The sequence below is a fragment of the Podarcis gaigeae genome (genome assembly GCF_964106915.1).
Source record: "Podarcis gaigeae genome assembly, chromosome: 12".
NCBI classification, from domain to species: domain Eukaryota; kingdom Metazoa; phylum Chordata; class Lepidosauria; order Squamata; family Lacertidae; genus Podarcis; species Podarcis gaigeae.
The window spans coordinates 39252126-39272304 of NC_139688.1; the positions used below are offsets into that span (position 1 = coordinate 39252126).

The following is a 20179-nucleotide window of genomic DNA, read 5'->3' on the forward strand; positions in this document are numbered from 1 at the left end:
ACAAATTCAAAATCACTTTCATTTCAATTAGCACTTTATGTACAGAAGATTAAATAAATATTATAAAAATAATAAAGATTAGAGTTAACCAGATTAATGATTATAAATCAACAAGATAATGCTGTTTTTACAGTAATTTTTATTCTTACACTTTTTATTATACAAATAAAATAATGTACACAATTTATTCGTGGGATCTAGAAGATATTAAATAAGCAGCAAACAATTCTACTCTTTTGTGAGAATATAAGAGCCTGCTAGTGACCCATTTAGTCCAGCATACTGTGCTCAAAGTGCTGACCAGATGCCTGAATGCAACACCACTCTCCTCTCCAGCTGTTTCCAGCCACTGGTATTTAGAATAATACTGCCTCCACAGTAGAGGAATAGACAATGAACTGGTCAGTTTGGCTGATCATGCCAAATATTGGACTCATATAGTCCATTTCCTCCTCCTCTTCATGCTCCCTTGTTAGCACAATGAATTCATGACATCGAAACTGGTGAACCTATGGATTAGCTTGCTCTCCAAATCAGATTTAGAAACAATGACTCCCCCCCCCCCCAATTCTTATTTGAAGGGCAAACAAGGATTGAGGACAAATCAAATGTAAGAGAGGAGGAAAGAGAGTTTACAGGACTGACATGGATGGGCAAACTACATATTGCTACTGCCCTGTCCTGCCTAGCATCTCTTCCGTCATCGGTGTCATGGGACTCTGCATTCTAAATGAAGAAACTTGTCTACAAAAAATAACGATGTAAAAAACTGGATTTTGCTTCACCTACAGAATAGTTCAAAGAACTACTCACAAATACTACAAAGTCATTTTAAGATCAGGGCTAGTTTCATCATTTCCAGGACTGTTTTCTAAATGCGTAGCATGCACACATTTGAAAACCTTAATAAGTATCACTTCATTACTCCTACACGATACTACGTTTTTCAAACACTTCAAGATGCTGTTAGAACAACATGTCTGATTTACAACACTAAGATTCCTTGGAGTATTTAACTAAGGTAAACTAAAATGATGGGGGAGAATCATTAGAACAATTAAAGTGATTTCATTAGTAAGAAGTTACATTATTTTCTTACTGTTTTTATTAAGTGATGAGGCTAGCCAAGCCCCCACAACAAAATCACAAACAGCCAACATCACTAAGATATCACAGATATTCTGCAAAAAGACAGTAATAGTTTTCCACATATACAGCCCAGCTAATCGGCAGGAGTGTCCTTCTAAATTAAATCCTGAGTAAATAGATTCGTTTATTGGACTGGAATTTTTCCAGAAAGCTGGAAAACTAATCCAGGTCTAGGTTAAATTTCTAGACCCTGGTGTTCAGTAATCGCATAGCAGCTGTATGGCAAAGTCATAAAACCATGCCATGGTTTTTATTACAAAACTCTCCAAGCCTTCCCTCACCTCATACATCATGAGAAACATGAAGTGGGAAGATGACCTCCATGGGGCTGTCCCTGAACAAGTTGGGCCCAACTCATAGTCATGGACATGCCTTAGACCTGGTATTCACCTCTAGTGACGTGGGTCATCTGACACTAAGTAAAAGTGAAACAAAAGAAGTGCCATGGTCAGATCACTTCCTGGTGCAACTGGACTTCTCCACAACCCTTGCCCTCTGCAGGGAAGTGGGACCAATTCGGATGGTCCGCCCCCGCCACTTAATGGATCCAAATGGTTTCCAGAGAGTGGTAAGGGATGCTTTATCCCATGTTGATGGCCTTTCAGCTGATTCCCTGGTGGCCCACTGGAATGCGAAGTTAACCAGGGCTATCGACTGTCTGGCTCCAAAGCGCCCTCTCTGATTGCATGGAGCCCGGACAGCCCCGTGGTTTTCTTCGGAGCTGAGGGCGATGAAACAATCGCTGAGACAGCTAGAGCGTCGGTGGCAGAAAACTCACTCCGAATCTGACTGGACACAGGTTAAAGCTCAACATCGAGCCTACCAAGTGGCGATAGCGACGGCAAAGAAGACTTTATTCACCGCCTCTATTGAATCTGCAGAAAATAGTAGCAGGAGACTCTTTCAGGTGGTCCGCAATTTAACGGAACCACCTTTACCACCGGGGCCTTGTAAAGACCCCAAGATCTCCTGCAACGATTTTGCAAAGTTTTTTGCAGATAAAATCACTCATATTCGGAAGAAGCTAGACACCACCGTGGGAGCAGGGCTGGGGCGGGAGAGTGCTAGAGCCCTGTCTGGTCAAGTTGCATGGAATCAATTTCAATCCGTTACCCCCGAGGATGTGGACAGGTTGCTTGGACGCGTGAAACCAACCACCTGTCTCCTTGATCCTTGCCCATCCTGGCTAATAAAAGCAAGCCGGGAAGGGCTAGGCGATGGGCTCTGCGGGGTGGTGAATGCTTCCCTCTGTGAGGGAACATTCCCAGATCCGCTGAAAGAGGCGGTCATTAAACCGCTTCTTAAAAAACCATCTTTAGACCCGGCCAGTATGGCCAACTATCACCCAGTCTCAAATCTTCCATTCTTGGGCAAGGTGATTGAGCGGGTGGTTGCTGAACAACTCCAGGCACGCCTGGAGGATGCGGACCATTTGGATCCCTTCCAATCGGGGTTCAGGCCTCATCATGGGACTGAAACTGCCTTGGTCACACTGGTTGATGAACTCTGGCAAGCTAGGGACAAAGGTGAGAGTTGTTTCCTAGTTCTGCTGGATCTCTCAGCGGCCTTTGATACAATCGACCATAACATCCTTCTGGACCGTCTAGAGGGGTTGGGAGCTGGGGGCACTGTTATACAGTAGTTTCGCTCCTTCCTCCTGGGCCGTGTTCAGAAAGTGGTGGTGGGGGATGAGTGTTCAGACCCTAGGGTCCTCACTTGTGGGGTGCCTCAGGGTTCTGTCCTCTCCCCCATGCTTTTTAACATCTATATGAAGCCGCTGGGAGAGATCATCAGGGGGTTTGGACTGGGTGTCCATCAATATGCAAATGATACCCAGCTCTACCTCTCTTTCAAATCAGAACCAGTGAAGGCGCTGAAGGTCCTGTGTGAGTGCCTGGAGGTGGTTGGAGGATGGATGGCGGCTAATGGATTGAAGTTGAATCCTGACAAGACAGAAGTACTGTTTTGGGGGGACAGGGGGCGGGCTGGTGTGGAGGACTCCCTGGTCCTGAATAGGGTAACTGTGCCCCTGAAGGACCAGGTGCGCAGCCTGGGAATCATTTTGGACTCACAGCTGTCCATGGAGGCGCAGGTCCTGTATCCAGGGCAGCTGTCTACCAACTCCACCTGGTACGCAGGCTGAGACCCTACCTGCCCGCGGACTGTCTCGCCAGAGTGCTGCATGCTCTAGTTATCTCCCGCTTGGACTACTGCAATGCGCTCTACGTGGGGATACCTTTGAAGGTGACTTGGAAACTACAACTAATCCAGAATGCGGCAGCTAGACTGGTGACTGGGGGCGGCCGCCGAGACCACATAACACCGGTCTTGAAAGACCTACATTGGCTCCCAGTACGTTTCCGAGCACAATTCAAAGTGCTGGTGTTGACCTTTAAAGCTCTAAACAGCCTCGGCCCAGTATACCTGAAGGAGCGTCTCCACCCCCATCATTCTGCCCGGACGCTGAGGTCCAGTGCCGAGGGCCTTCTGGCGGTTCCCTCATTGTGAGAAGTAAAGCTACAGGGAACCAGGCAGAGGGCCTTCCCGGTAGTGGCGCCCGCCCTGTGGAACGCCCTCCCATCAGATGTCAAAACGATAAACAACTACCTGACATTCAGAAGACATCTTAAGGCAGCCCTGTTCAGGGAAGTTTTTAATGTATGAAATTTTAGTGTGTTTTTTGGTTTCTATGGAAGCCGCCCAGAGTGACTGGGGAAACCAAGCAGATGGGTGGGGTACAAATAAATTATTATTATTATTATTATTATTATTATTATTATTATTATTATTATGACTGCGAGAGTCCCAATCTCACTCAGATTTGTGGACAGGCTAGATCCAGTCAAAAAAGTACTATGGAGGTAAAAAATAATAATCCACCAATTTTAAAGACTAGTTTCTTGAATTTTATTGGCGGCAACAGAATGACAACACAATTTTCCTCTTCAAAGTGTTGGCTATGGAGCAATACGGAGACAGTTTGGGGTTAATTCTTTTCAACTTTTGGCTCACGGTCAGAATTGGTGCCATATTTAAACGAAGCACTGGGCAAGCTGCACTTTATCCCTACCAAACCATCTTTCTAAGCTTTCCAAGAGATGGGGGGCAGCAGTAGGGATGGGCATCCTCTTTTCTTTTTAAAACCTTTTAAAAAAAATACTAGGATGACAGGCCAGCGGGCTGGTTAAGCCCAACGCTGTGTAAAGCACCAGACAAGGCAGCAGCCACCCACCCTCTTTGATTCTCCAGTATTTCTGTACTCCAAAATAATGGGGCACAAAGACATGACAGAAGGCTGCAGAATTGCCTGGTGCTTTATGGTGCTGGGCTGGGCAAGACCAGTGTCCTGACAGTATGCCATTGCTCAGACTTCTTTAATCCAATGCAGGATTACTGTGCTGCCCTGACCCATATAACAGCAGACATTAGGCAGTACAGAGGTTTTCCTTATACCATTCAGGCTTCCAAATGTTAAACCACTGTTTCCAAATATCACTTTGTTTTGCAAACAAAGAATCTAGAGTAATGATGAAATTTAGAAGAGCAAAAACTCAACACACCCCACATTATATTTTAGGCATTGAACCATTTCCTCTATCTGAACAAATTCTTTGCTTTTAATTTTTTTTATTACTATTAAGAAAGGGGAAAGCCAGTACATTAATAGTACAATGCAACTAATGCAAACATCTTATAAGAAATAGATTCCTGTCAAGCTTTGTGCATCCACAATTCATGTTCCAATAATCAATAAACACCCTTTTTTGCAGTAGTACCGGCAGTTGCTACAGGTGTGTCATTTTTTCTATGCACAACATCTGTTAGGTTATCCATCTCAACCATCTAAGCAAGTTAAAACAGAATCCCCTTTTACTAATTCCCTGTGTAAAACTGGATAATACATTCATTTGAATATGTTCCTCTAACTCTGCATTTTTAGAATTTCAATCACAAGGATGCTAGAAGAGACTGAACACTTATCTATATATGTGTCACTTTCCCTACAGGATTCTTTAACACCAATCGCAAATGTAAAAATCTACCCAAGATGCAAAACATCTCATGTGTGTGTTTTCTTTTGCAACTGTCTCCCTTTTAGTATTTCCTTTCAACTATATGCAATAGCAGTCTGTAGTTAAAGGGGGGGGGGGGGGTATTGCACCTGACTTGCCACATTAAGCTTGAAAGCACTAGATTCACACCTACAAAAATATAGAGGCAATGAGAATTTTCATGGACATTTTACACATTTATTAATATCATCAGTTCCATCATGTCCCAGGGAAAACATCTTATTAGTGCTACAATTAAATGATTCAGCAACCATCCACACTATCTTTGCCTTTTAACAGTTCCAATCAGTAGCAGATCTAGGTGTAATCAACAGCAGCAGGGGGCTTTAAGAAGCAAAACAAAACAAAAACAGTAGGGTTCTCTACTAGTATACTCTAAGTGATAACAAGGAGACATATTTTATTCTACCTTATTCCCAAACAGAACTTTGCAAGTCTTGCAAAACACTTCTCAGTGGCAAGACAAAAATATCAAGTCTTAAAATGCCCACAGAAACAACAACACAACACTGTAAAAAAGCTCCTTTCTGTTATTTATGTAGACTTTTACATGGAATTGTCCACATTTCAGAAGAAAACGGAGAGTTGCGCTACCATCAAATGACAATGAGACTTGTGAGCATGTGGATAATGAAGGCCAGTTAGTGGTGACAGATTTAATATGGAATATTTAATGTAGAATATTTAATGCAGAATATTTTCTACATTTAATGTAAAATATTTTCTGCTTCTGCTTGAACATATAAACAAATCTAAGGCTGTGTGCAGTGTGGGTGCAGTTGTTGTGGATGTGGGGTAAGTCCTGCTTTCCACTAGCTGTGCTCCTGTAATGACTCACAGATGGATCCGGTGCTGCCCCTTTATCCCCGCTTTCCAGCATTTTTTAGTACTCAAACATTTGTTCCACACTTTCAGGATTTTATATTAAGAAAGAGGGGAAGTAGCTTCATTCCTGAGACAAGGGTGAGTCAAGTGGTCCTGTGCATGGCTCTGCTCTTAAGCAGGGCTGCAGCTACTGGAGGTTGGGGCTAGCCAGTTTTTTGCCCTGGGTGAAGTCTCCAGAGGGGCCTATTGAGGCTCCCTGCCTGTCTGTGTGTGTATGCAAATGAAAGTAAGGGGGTGCAAACTGGGTTTGTGACCCAGGTGAAATAAAGCCTAGTTTTGCCCTGTCTTAAGAACACAGGATGTGGCTTTGCAACTGACATATGAGGTGGCCAATCAGTGGTGTGAACACTTGACCAATAGGATCCCCCTAATCTCAGTATGAAGGAGAAAGTGGTATGCGTGCTCTCAAACTGCAGTAAAAGTGCTTTAATAAGAGAATAAAGTATGTACTCTTGTGAAGATCTGAACAAGGTACAACTTAATTCTATGTCATTGCGCACATCTATTTAGCACTACCTTCTTTTGAAGAGACCCAGGTGGCGCTGTGGGTTAAACCACAGAGCCTAGGACTTGCTGATCAGAAGGTCGGCGGTTTGAATCCCCACGACAGGGTGAGCTCCTGTTGCTCGGTCCATTCCTGCCAACCTAGCAGTTCAAAAGCACGTCAAAGTGCAAGTAGATAAATAGGTACCGCTTCAGCGGGAAGGTAAACGGTGTTTCCGTGAGCTGCTCTGGTTCTCCAAAAGCAGCTTAGTTATGTTGGCCACATGACCCGGAAGCTGTACTCCGGCTCCCTCGGCCAATAAAGCGATATGAATGCCGCAACCCCAGAGTCGGTCACGACTGGACCTAATGGTCAGGGGTCCCTTTACCTTCTTTTGAAAGCAGGCGCAAACATTGGTTCCAAAAGCAAAAGTGCTTGACCAAATCATGAATGAGAAGACCTTTCTGCCCTACAGCACTTTTGCAAATAGACTCATATTTATTTCTGTTTCATCAAAAATAACAATTTTATCAATATGAGATGTCTACTGATTTCTTACATGTGCCAGCTATGGTTGAAATCTTAGTATATACGCTTACCTATGAGTAAGTCTTGGTGAATACAATGGGAATTGCTTCTGAGTAGACATGCAAAGGAATGTGCTATAAGAGTGTTTTGGCTCCCTTTCCAAAATTCATCCCACATAACCCTCTTTAAATGAAAAGATGTTGAAAAGAACCAGTACTTGGGATTGTGTCTCATATATTTATGTGTTTAAATGGTTCCATAAATATTCTTTGCCCTTCTTCATATACCCAGTTGCTTACGAACAAGTTATCACAGCCTAGTATGCTACAGGCCACAGTAGCTACAACACTGATGATTAAGAGTTACATTGAGCAATATTATATTCTTCTTGTCACGTTTACAATTAGCTTATGAAAATAATGTACAGTAAAAGTATCCAATTTCCTTTATATATGCACACATTAAATACATGCTTGTCTTATCTTTCAAACATTTCCAAAGTAAGACTGTAATGGCAGTGCTGAACTTTTAAGGTACTTGAGCAATTTCAACTTCATTTCCTATACTAACAAATGAGGATTAAATACAACAGAACGGAAGAGCCATGCCCACGCACACACGCACAATACCTACAAAAGATTTCCTCCCCTGGCTATACCATTGCTTTGCAGACAACAAGCTAATTTGGGTTCCTATCATGCATCTGATCGGTCATACAGCAATACAAAACAGAAATAAGTAAAGACGACCATCTGCTTGTTAGCTGAAACTATAAAAGTACATCTTTTTAATAAACAATAAAATTAGTTTGACAGGGCAGAGACCACCTGAATAGAAAATCAAATATTTCATGTTATTTAAGGTGTATGTCTGCTGGCTATTAAAATACTCCTCTTTAATTTATTACAGCAACACACACAATACTCATGTCATCCTCATTTTCTAAATCAATAATCAGCACAGCATGCTTCATTAACAGTGACCAATCACGAATGAGCTGGGGATCTCATTTTACAACATGAGCATTCCTAAGACATAAACCATCTGCTACTTGTAGTAACAGAAAAATCAAATTAATCCATTCTTATCATGCATTCAGATTTTAAAGCAATTAAAGATGCTCTTAGTGTAATCGCAGCCACAGAAGTAGTTCTGTAATGAGGAAAGCAAACTCTTCACTGAACTTTCTGTCATTCTCAATACATTTGAAAACTTTACAAGCTTCCTGCACTCCAGTGGGCCATTGTTCTCTGAACACAGATGCTGAAAACAACAAGCAATTTTTATTAAACATTTAATCTTTGCACATTTGAAGGAGTTTAAATACTGAACAGTGATCAAACATGGAACATAACACAAAATTATTTTCCAGTAAAATAAGGCAGAATATAACTTAAATCTATTATGCTAGAATAGCAATAAAACGTATTTTTCAGCATCTCTTTTATTCTGCTGAAACATATGGTACATAATCTTCCATACCTGACTATAGATTTCTTAGATTTTTTATATTTATTGACCCATATATTAATCTTTCTTGCCAGGTTAGCCTTCAATAAACATATCCAATGTGCAGCAGTAAACCTAATGTCTTCTGTGCATGGAAAAGGTATAAATAGGGCAATCTCCATTACCAATGCCAGCAAACTAAAGCCAGACCCAAAAAGATATTCTGTGGGTGAATAATTCAGGACATGTTACAGCAAGGACAACAATAGTGACAGCAGTAGAATATCGTGTTAAACAGACTGGCAGCTTAGATGCCTCCAAGTAGCCCAGTGTGCTCTGGAAGTGGCACTAACATAAGTGGAGAGTGGGCAAGAAAAAAAGCCATCTGAAAATTACCAATAGTCTGTTGTTAGATCAGGTTCTTCAAAAGAAAAGCTTGGTGGTTTACATTTAACATGCATTTGAGACCTAGTTCCTTACATAATGTTCTACCTGGTAAAGGTAAAGGGACACCTGACCCTTAGGTCCAGTCGTGGACGACTCTGGGGTTGCGGCGCTCATCTCGCTTTATTGGCCGAGGGAGCCGGCGTACAGCTTCCGGGTCATGTGGCCAGCATGACTAAGCCGCTTCTGGCGAACCAGAGCAGCGCACAGAAACGCCATTTACCTTCCCACTGGAGCGGTACCTATTTATCTACTTGACTTTGACGTGCTTTTGAACTGCTAGGTGGGCAGGAGCTGGGACCGAACAACGGGAGCTCACCCCATCACGGGGATTTGAACCGCCGACCTTCTGATCGGCAAGCCCTAGGCTCTGTGGTTTAGACCACAGCGCCAGCCATGTCCTATGCTCTACCTGGTACCTGCAATTAAAGCTTATTAATAGAGGAGGCTGCCTATCTGGAGTCCCTTTTTATAGTTTGTTTATTTATTTAAAATACTATATTATTTATTCTTTAATAAACAACCTGGTTTTGTTTTCGGTATCTGGCTATGATTGTACCACTGTCACTAAATACTATGTTTGTGTTAAAATGGTATCTCCCATCTGGTGGGCAGTGGCGATCACCGTGATTGCAGGGCTGCTTGGTTCCTAAGTTTACCACTAAAAACACTTGATTCTTCAGTGCCATACAGCTGAGTCGGTGGGAGAACATAGGGGGCAAAAAAGCTTATTAATAGAGGAGGCAGCCTATCTGGAGCCCTTTTTATAGTTTATTTATTTAAAATACTATATTCTTTATTCTTTAATAAACAACCTCAAGGTGGCTTACAGAAAAGGACAATCGATGGCAGTAACATCAAAACTGTTCAAATCACAGCAATCAAGAATAAAAGGTGGAATCTAGTCAAAATGGAAATAGATTTCAACAAAGTCATCAGTCTCTCCCAAAGCCTTCCTTTAAATGCAAAGTGTTCTTGAAAAACCAAAAAGAACTCAATGAAGCCATGCAGACTTTCTAGGAAGGGCATTTCATGGTGCCCAAACTCAAACGAGATACAAAAGGAAACACCCTTTGTATCATCTCCCAAACGTCTAATAGCAGGAGACCATGGAACAGGACCTAAGTCCGAACACATTGGTTAATTTATGTAAGGAGACACATATAGGCGATGGTAGTCCTTTGGGTACAAAAAATGTTTAAAGCTTTAAAGGTAAAAGCTAGCACTTGAATAGGATTCAAGAACTTCAGGGGAGACCCTTGTCTCAGTCCTGCCAACCTCAAAGGCACACTTGGTGGGGACATGGAAAAGGGCCTTCTCTGTGGCTGTTCCCAGATTCTAGAACTCCCTCCCTGGATAAGCTAGACTGACTCCCTTCTTGTTGTCCTTTCGCTGGCAGGTAAAGACCTTCTTGTTCCAACTGGGAACTGACTGCTTTTAAAGAAAGTGCTGGTGTCATACTGTTTTTTACTGCAATTACTTTTATGTTTTAAACAGATTTTTTATATGTATATAGTTTTAATTCTATTAACTTTTTAAATGCTTGATTTTCTTTCTTTTTAGCAATTCTTGTTTTTATTCTGTAAGCTGCCTTGAGTCCCGTTAGGGAGAAAGGTGGGGTATAAATAAATATGTAATGACAATTATAATCTAATAATCCTACATGGATCTTATTAAAACAGTCCAGTCTGGTGGTTACTAATGCATCAATGACCATGGCTAGATAAGACTTCTCTAGGATAGTCTTCTCTAGTACAGGGCGTCTAGGTTGGGAAAAAGCACTCCTAGCCATGTTTTTGGGGTGCTGTACACACAATGGCATCCTCAAGTCATTCATGTCCACAATATTCATTAATTTGAAGTGCGGTGTGGTGCAACAGCTATAATACATTATGTGCTGAGAATGCACTTCTCAAGTGCTTGCTGTGTACATGTGTACACACAGAGTGCTTACTCAGGTCACCTCATACTAACGATGCAGGGCTGTGCCATGCCCCTCACCATCCATTTTTAACTTGTCTGTCAATGAAAAAAGGCAAAATAGGAAGTGACACAGTACTTAGTCGCCTCTGTGTCCTGATATACTATATCCTCTGTATATCAGTGTATCAACACACCTCTTTCCAGCAGCTCTCTTCCAAACATACTCACCTGTGTGCACAGAAGATATGGATTGTAGCTGCTGTTTTAGATGATGTTACCATGTGAATTTCAAGCACACCGAACAGTTACATCTTTCCCAGTAGCTTTAAGTACCTGAGTTGAAATCTGTTCTCTGCAGCAGCAGAGCAGGGCAGTGTGTCATTGCTACTTACCAAAAGGGGGAGGGGCAAAATAGTGGGGAGCTCAGCAGCTATGGGAATGGAAGTAGGGCCAAACCAATGCTCCTGCTGCCGTGTCTGCACCGTGCTGAACTCTTCGGAAGCCAAGAGAACAACACACCCTCACCTACATCACTCTGTGGGCCACTACACATTCTTCATCTTAACAAAGTATCTACAATCTGAATGATGCCCATGGTGTGATGTTGGTATAAAACACAGTCATTATCAACATAAAATAATTGTTATAATTGGAGTTTGAATCGTCTAGCATCTGATACAGGTCATAATCTTACCCTATTACTGTATCAGTAGCATCGGACGGAAACATAGGTTCTAAAAGTCAAAATCATCTTCCTAAGAGCCAACTTAAAAAACAAAAAAAACAGAACTGCAAAAATTTGTGATTTTTCTGTTAGTAGGGATCTTAAACAGAAGAAATTAATCACAAGTCTACATTCATAGACGACTCTACAAATAGCTATGTAGTGAACATGAGTGAAAAAGTAATAATATTTTCTGCCAAGATTAAATCTACAGTCAAAATTTATCTGAGTATCTGGAAGTCCCAAGATTAGGATTATTAAATTATAATGATAACCGATAGCCTAAACAGCAACTATAAGTTATCTTTTTTTTTTTTGCTGTGGTTTATTATGAGTGAGTCGGTGTTGCATTTGAAAGACTGGAAAGATGTTTGCAGAATCATTCTCAATAAAGTTCATGCATTCCTGTTAGAGGAGACCCACAGCACGGCAATGGGTGGTGGTTTGTGGCATTCACACAAAGAAAAGCCAGAAGCTTTATATATATTTCTGAACATAAGAGAGAAGAGTCATAGTTTAGTGGGAGAGCATCTGCTTTCCATGCAGAAAGTCCCAGGTTCACTTCCCAGCATCTCCTGGGGGGACTGGAAAAGACTAGAGCCACAGCTGAAATTATGGAGCACCTCAGTCAATGTGAACAATATTTAGCTAGATGGAATTTATCTGACTCAGTATAAGATAATCCCCTATGTTCCTGTAGGGGTGTTTCAAGAGGAAAATGCCTTTAGAACAGGAGTACCTTCTCATAAGGAGTTCCTGTACCTGCTTCCTAAATCATACTGAAGATATACCAGAGCTCTCTTACTATTGAGAAAAAGTAGAACTTTCCAGTGAAGAGAATGCTGACATTTTATCAGCTTGAAATTTTTAGTATTAATTCAATTGGCATGAATGGCATGGACACTGTTGACATTTGTGATCTTAAAAACCACACAAATTTCTTTCATTACATGAACTAATAGTACCTGCTTTGTTAGATATAATTTTACATGCACTGTGTATGTAAGCACTCGTCTAACAGCAGCTTCTCTTTTTGAAGCTCTAGCTATCTTTTAATGCATGTGTGAAATCCATATGATAGTGAACTAAAGGTCAGTCTTTGCATAAGTTTGCAAATTATTTTATCTATGTTGTTATTGTTAAACTGCTTTGTGATCTTTAAGACAAATTGATTAATAAAGGCAAATGAATGAATGAATGAATGAATGTGCAATGAGACTCAGTACTCCATGACTGAAGTGTCAAAGAAGAAGAAATAAAGGTTTAAATAACTTGTGAAAACCCACAAGAAAAAGCTTAAAGACCAACATTTGAGCTATAATACTTCAATAATTAAAATGAGCCACACAGACAGTGATTGACTGAGTTGCTGTGGTGTCTTAGGATACTTAAATATTGTGATGGCTGATAAAATGCCAACACAAATTACCTAGAACAGAATGGGCTGGGCTGTGGATGGTAAAGCTTATGCTCCAGAAAACCAGATTTTGTTCTACCACAGGTATCTCATATTCATGAGAAAAATCTGTTTTTTTTTCTCAGTGATGCCCCGTCACCCAAGTCAATTCTGGAAGTAAATTGGAATAAAGGGTGGAGTTATTCCCCAAGCCATATTCAGTCATTTTTCACATGAAGGCGTAAACCAAAGACAAAGGAACTGAGGGGAATTAGACAATGCACCTGTTGCTGGGACACATGTTTTCCAGAATGGCCTTTATGTGGCATAAACCCTCAACTTCTAAACAGAGGCATACATAGGGTCCCTTGTGCCCTTAGCAAGGAGTTGTATCGGCAACGCCCCAACTTTTACTGTGGTGCGAAAAGAACAGGAAGCTGCTCCCACATTTGATCTCGCCACGACAGTGGTGTGTCGCCACACACATATACATCATACACTCCAGAGTCCGATTTTTGCACACACCCTTGGGCCTGTGCCTCCAGGGGGCCAGTTTCATCAACCCCTAAGTACATGTCTGCTTCTAAATGAGACTGTGCATGTTAGCATATTGTGTGCTTGACTATCCTTGTAGAATCCGGCTTGCCTTCAACTGCCTACTTTTGTTTTCTGGAATTATTGCTATGCATACTCCCCCCCCCCCCCGGCCTTAATGGTGTTGTCCCTATCTCACAATTCACCATTACCTGTCAGGTCATTTCCCCGTGTCTGTCTCCATAGCTGCCAGATCCCACACCTGACCCTACCCATATACTTGGGTACAATATTGTATTTACTTTGATATCTGATGCGATAGATGCAGCACTATCAGGATACTGAACATCTGTAATCTTGAGTGGGTAAATGGTGCATTCATGTGTCAATGGTGTGTGAGGTATACATGAATGATGCAAATCTCTGGGGTGTGTGAAAATAACACAAGAGAACAGAGTTCTTAGCAGTTCTTGCAGGCCTCCACCTGAACACAAATGAATGACTGCCAAATACCAGTGTCCTGTCAATGATGTTCACACTCTTAACTGCTAAGTGAAAATTTAAAACAATGTCATCAAGTTGCCTCTCTCAGCAAAGTTTGGCTGCAAACAATTTATGTGAATTGTGCATTATTTAACTTGCCACTTAGTAGAAAATTGAACCAAACAAAATATGCACTGTTTAAAAAATGAAAGAGGTCTCCCTGCAAAGGAACAACACTATTAAGTATATCAAAGAAGATCAGACAAAATGCTTATTACCATAAATGCTCTGGATGAAGGTTGTGGGAACAAACCATTTTAATACCTCTTCTTTCTCACAACTTAAAAGTTCACTAAACCCAAATTAAATAATTTTCTATTTCTCTGTTGAACACACAAGTTACAAAAATACTGGACAGCCAGTCACGTAATGTTTTAGAGTTCATCTAACAGCATGATTTCATTGCTGCCAACCTTTTTATATGTAGGTGGTGACAAAACGATTTTGGCTTAAAAACCCTTCAAATATACTTGCAAAAACATCTCTTTGCTTGTCAATAGATTGGCTCAATAACACAATTAAAAGCAGTGGCTGAGAGGAGCAATTGTTAAAAAAGGAAAAGAGAGAGAAAAGTCACTGTAAGCACATTAGGTGTGCATAGCAAAAGTTACATATTTCAAGAAGGGAATAGAGAGAAGTGAACTAGTATCAGCATCAAGCATCTGTTGCTGTAATGTATGTATAAAATGAGTGCCAGAACAAGAAGAGAATTTTATAGATCAACTGTTTGTCGAGTCGCCCACTGAACCAAGTCTTGAAATTACCGCATTCAGTGTGGCCATCTGTTTATTTTCACTAACAAAACTCTGACCGTATCTTCAAGAGAAAAATTGTCAATATTTTAAAACACTAATATCACTACTGATCATTCCTTCATGACTCTTTCCTAATTTAGGGGGGGGGGAGGAATCTACATAATATGAACCTAAATAACTTCAAAAGTAAATGCAAGCTTTCTCCAATGCAGAGGGAAACAGTATAAATTGGCTGCACACACCTATTTCTGAATATATGGTTACCTTAAAGAAGAAAGTTCCTTCTCCTATATGGTGAGAGAAAATGCTCTCTCAATATTTGTTATCTTCTAGTTGGTGACAAGCAAGCACTTAGGGCTAGCTCACAGCTTTCTTTTTGCCCCTTTTTTCACTAAGTATAATTTTCAACTTGCATGCAATGTGCAATTTGTGAGCCCATAATCTTAAACCACGGCAGATTTCCTGATCACTGAGCTCCAAAATGACACTTGCAAATCAAGGATTCATGGGCCCCGAGATTGTATACAACACAGACTACTCCCAAGACTGAAGAAAGCAGCCAAAAGTATCTCAACCTGCTTTTGGAAAGTAAATAATTATCTAAGCTGGTTTTAACATTTCATATTGCAAAATTTCATGGCTGAGAAGAGATTTGAACCCAAGTTTCCCACATGCAAATCCAATACTTTCATCTTTTGTATTACAGCTTTAGAAGACAGGGGAACCGAGACATCTTAAATCCAGACATATTTATGTATGAAGAGTAATAAGCATCACTGCCACATATAGACACAAGCTCAGAAAAGAATAATGCCCTTGTCTCTGAAAGCTGATACCTCAGTGGGTTGTTTACCTGGATGCAACTGCCACAGATTCCAATGAAACATGTTCTAAGCAGGGATCAGAGCCTAACTATAATATTTTCCTGGACTCTATAAAAGAATAATCAACATGTGTGCAATGTTTAAAAGTTCTTATTCAGGAGAATAACCTGACTAAAGCAGACCACATACTAATAAAGTGCAACTTAATAAATCATGTGGAATCTTATTTTGTTCAAACCCTTACTAACTCCTAGCACCATCTGTTACCATCAAAACTATATGACAAGATATGATATATAATTAATAGGTAAACAACAATCTAATTAAAATGGACAAATACTCCATGTTCCTGCCATTTGGGAACTCTAATTACAGACTAAATTTTAAGCTTGAATTAAATATTTAAGCTGGAAAATTAACTTTCCTTCTCGAGCCTTGAATACATTAATACAGATATGTGAAGCGACTTCCTGATGGGAACTTAAACATGTAATTTAGTTTCATCAAAGCAGTTACTAATTGTTAAGCAGCAGTACCTTACCATATGTACACAATAGCTATTTAGAGCTGAAAAGGTGGTTTTAAAGCACCCCTCTGCAACCCTTTTCTGACATAAATATAAAATGTATATACAGCACAGCAGTTTACACTACACAGTGAAAATAAATTACATGGAAACCTCAGAGTTCAATGCTCCTAGGTATTTATATGCACAAATATATCCAGAGAAACAAGCATACTTTTTTCCAATCAAGCCAGAACTTAAGTGGTCAGGTGCTAATTAAAACATATCTCAACACTCAGACAACCATACACACAAAATTCGGACACAACAAGCTAGTTCTCACCCAAATCACTCCAAATACATTTTTATTACGCATTATTTACAAAGGGACACATTGAATCTGGCTTTAATGAAGTGGCAAAAAGAGAATCAGTCACCAAGGAAGGTGCCTGAAATACGGAAGGCGGGAAAAGTTTATATTTAGATATGTGAGCCTCTCTGTCACTTGTCAACAGCAGCAGCAGTGGGAGATTATTAGAAAAGGTAAGTGTTCTATCCAGGTTTATCCTGCATGTGGCACATTTTTCCATGCAACTTAACTGGGACACTGGTAAATCACATTTAGCTGTACTCAGGACAACAGGAATTTCTGAAATGTATGGGAGCTTTGTAAGATGACAGTTCTAATTAGACTCTTAAGTAAGTACTATATAAGAAGCAACAGTTACAAGAGAAAGGAGGAAGAGAGCTTCCCCTATTTTGCATATAGGCACTAAAAAGAAATATTAGCACTGAAAAGTGCCTCTTTCAGTTCAGTTTCTCTGTTTACTGTATAGAGGCTAGAGTGTAGACTTAATAACCATGAGTATATGCCTAATAACCATGAGTATAGTAATACCCATGGTATTTTAGATCCAAAGCCTGTACCTCTATACCCATCCTATCATTCCAGACACAGTTAACTGGTTGTTCACTGCCATCTAGGATCAAAACTCCCAAGAATGTGAACCAATATTACCTGTAGCCAATTGGAACCAAGCCGATGCAGCTTGTTTTTGCCTTAGTGTGCTGAGTGCTGGAGGCAGAGGGATTCAGGAGCGGCGACAGTTTCACCAGCGATATACTGCTGAGTGAAGCTGTCATTGTGGTCTGCCCCCATACCAGTTCTGGCCAATATATTTATATATTGGCCAGGCCTAATTTGGCACAACCTACTATTAGGGCAGGGACACAGGTGGCGCTGTGGTCTAAACCACAGAGCCTAGGGCTTGCCGATTGAAGGTCGTGAGTTCCCGTTGTTTGGTTCCAGCTCCTGCCCACCTAGCAGTTCGAAAGCACGTCAAAGTGCAAGTAGATAAATAGGTACTGCTCTGGCGGGAAGGTAAACGGCGTGTCTGTGTACTACTCTGGTTTGCCAGAAGCAGCTTAGTCATGCTGGCCACATGACCCGGAAGCTGTCTGCGGACAAACGCCGGGTCCCTCAGCCTATAGAGCGAGATGAGTGCCGCAACCCCAGAGTCGTCCGCAACTGGATCTTACAGTCAGAGGTACCTTTATCTTTACTATTAGGGCAGAGGAGAAAACCTGCACTCAATCTATAAGAATAGTGACATGTGACCAAAGGTGCGTATAGTCAGCTCCAAATGCACTCTTAAGAGACCACTATAAAAGGTAGGTGTGGAAAGGCCCATAGTCTACAACAACTGCAAAGCACCACATTGGCCAGCCCAGTATAGAAATTCAATTACAGTAAACAAGTCTCAGAACAACGTCCTGATATTTTATGATATGGTGGTATAGAAATACAGGGGTGAAAACACAAGTTGTTGTATGCCTGACTGGATTCTGAGTCTACTTGTAAGCTAATCCTATGTTTGGTTTCTGTTGCTGGCTGATATAAAGTCTCAGTCACAATATCCCACCGTGTTAGGAGATGGATTTTAGGAGTTTAAAGCTGCAAAACGCTTAAAAACTGTAACTGACATTTTGCTACTATTTACCACAATCATTTGGCATCATAAAAAATGACATATTGAGCTAGATGACACGACATTTTATTGAAATATTAGGCTGTAATTATAAAAAAAATAACCTTAACTGCTTGGTTGCTTTGTCCTGATCATTTGACAACACTGAGCTCCCACTGAGCTATATAGTTCTGTTGGTGAGAAAATGGGCATACAAGTCAGTATTAGAGCCTTTCCTCCCAGGAAGGGAAGGGGTTGTGATCGGGAGACGATTCCTGCATCATGCAGGGGGCGCTCCACCCCCTGCTTCAACTCCAGGGCTGGCGTGCCATGCCCCTCCCCGGTTGGGCACCCAATAGGGAAGCTCGGTGGGGGTGTGGCTTGCTGCTCAAACGCAGCCCCGCCAACCATCCCCACCATTGCACACACATTTTCTCCGAGTCACCCACCCTCCACTCACTTTAGATTAGCTGTTCCTGAGACTTTGCTATGGACCTCTGGTTGGTTGCCCTGTTTAACCAGGGGGCCTGGTAGGAGTTTTTTCCAATTGGTTAAATTGGCCCAGCCTCTTGGTTTTTTTCGCCTACCTCGTAGCAACCGTCAAAACTTTTGGGGTATTTGGCGGTTAGGCATTGGAATGTGTTGTTGGTGTTTCGGGGGACAAGGTGTGGCCATCGCCTTCCCCGGCAATTTTGGGTATTCCGCTAAAGGAATCCGGCGGTCGTGGATCCTGTCCGATGCCCGTGTGGCGGAGGGGCCATGGCACGACCCTCGGTGGCATCAGAAAGAGAGCCTAGAGTTGGATTAGCATCAACAGGCTCCCCCTACTGGTGGTTAACCCTTCCTCAGACTCACCCCTCTATGAGTGGGTGGAGTCTAATGTTCCGTGGTCCAATGCCTAAGCCAATACCTTCTCACATGCTGTAATCAATAAAAGTTGTGGCCTTTACCTTACCCATTAACCTTACATTCTGTGTCCACGTGTCTTTATTCCCCAAGCGGGGATCGGGTCCTCTATTCACAATTTCTTCCTAGGGTTCTTTTTTGCCTTTCAGAAACCTACTATGACATTTTCAGCAGTTAGTCAGGTATTTTTGCCTAAAGTAAAGCTAACATTGCTTAAACACAATGTAACTGTGTTGGTCCTTAAGGCAAAATTCCAAAATCCATAGCGGGGCTGTATTATCTTTATTGAGATCAACTGAATTGTCACAAATGCCACAAAAGTATGATAAGCTATCCTCCAGAACTCTTCATGGGACAAAATGTCCCCTTCCCTCCCTACTTTGTGTAACTTTTTGCAATACAAAGAGTTACTGAGAATTTGAAAGCTTACCACATCTTTGTTACTATTTGGTTGGTTCCAATAAAGGTACTCTGAATTTATTGATCAAAAACAGGCAGTTTCACTAAAACCTAATTTCTTTCTTTTCTTTTTTTGCAACTAACTCAATGGACCCAATAAATATGTAGTTAATGTGTAAGGAGGTTTGTTTGTTTGTTCTGTTGTATGTATCTAAACAGCAAGTTTATTTGCTGGTTAAATGAGTGAAAATAAATACTGTTATGACATATCCCCTCTCCTCTCCCTATAATATGACATTTTTTAAAAAAATCACAGGCTTAGATTGCATTCCAGGCAGCCCCTTAATACATATTTCTAGGCTCAAGCATATGCAGCTAGGTTTTTCTCTTTCATTTATGGATTATATAGAAAATTAGATTTTTCTTTAACTCTACTAATAAACTGCTGCCACCATGTATAAATTTATGAAACAAACAAACCTTTAAAAAAAACCTCCCTTAATTTTACCTCTTTTTATGGTAGGTGAGTTAACATAGCATAGGCATGAGATAGACCCACAACTAAAACAGAGCTTAAACACAACCAAGAAGACCTTTATTATTAATATATGCAAAAATAGAATTAATTTATACATGCAAAAACAGGATTAATTTCAGGATAATATTCTGATGTAGACTAAAATGGTTATGT

At 40.9% G+C, this 20179-nt stretch overlaps 1 protein-coding gene across 25 annotated transcripts in view; it reads right to left on the reverse strand.

The window, feature by feature from the left end:
• TBC1D5 (TBC1 domain family member 5) overlaps window positions 1-20179 on the reverse strand; it is a 254655-nt gene that overhangs the window by 181838 nt on the left and 52638 nt on the right. The gene's annotated exons all lie outside the window — the stretch shown is intronic.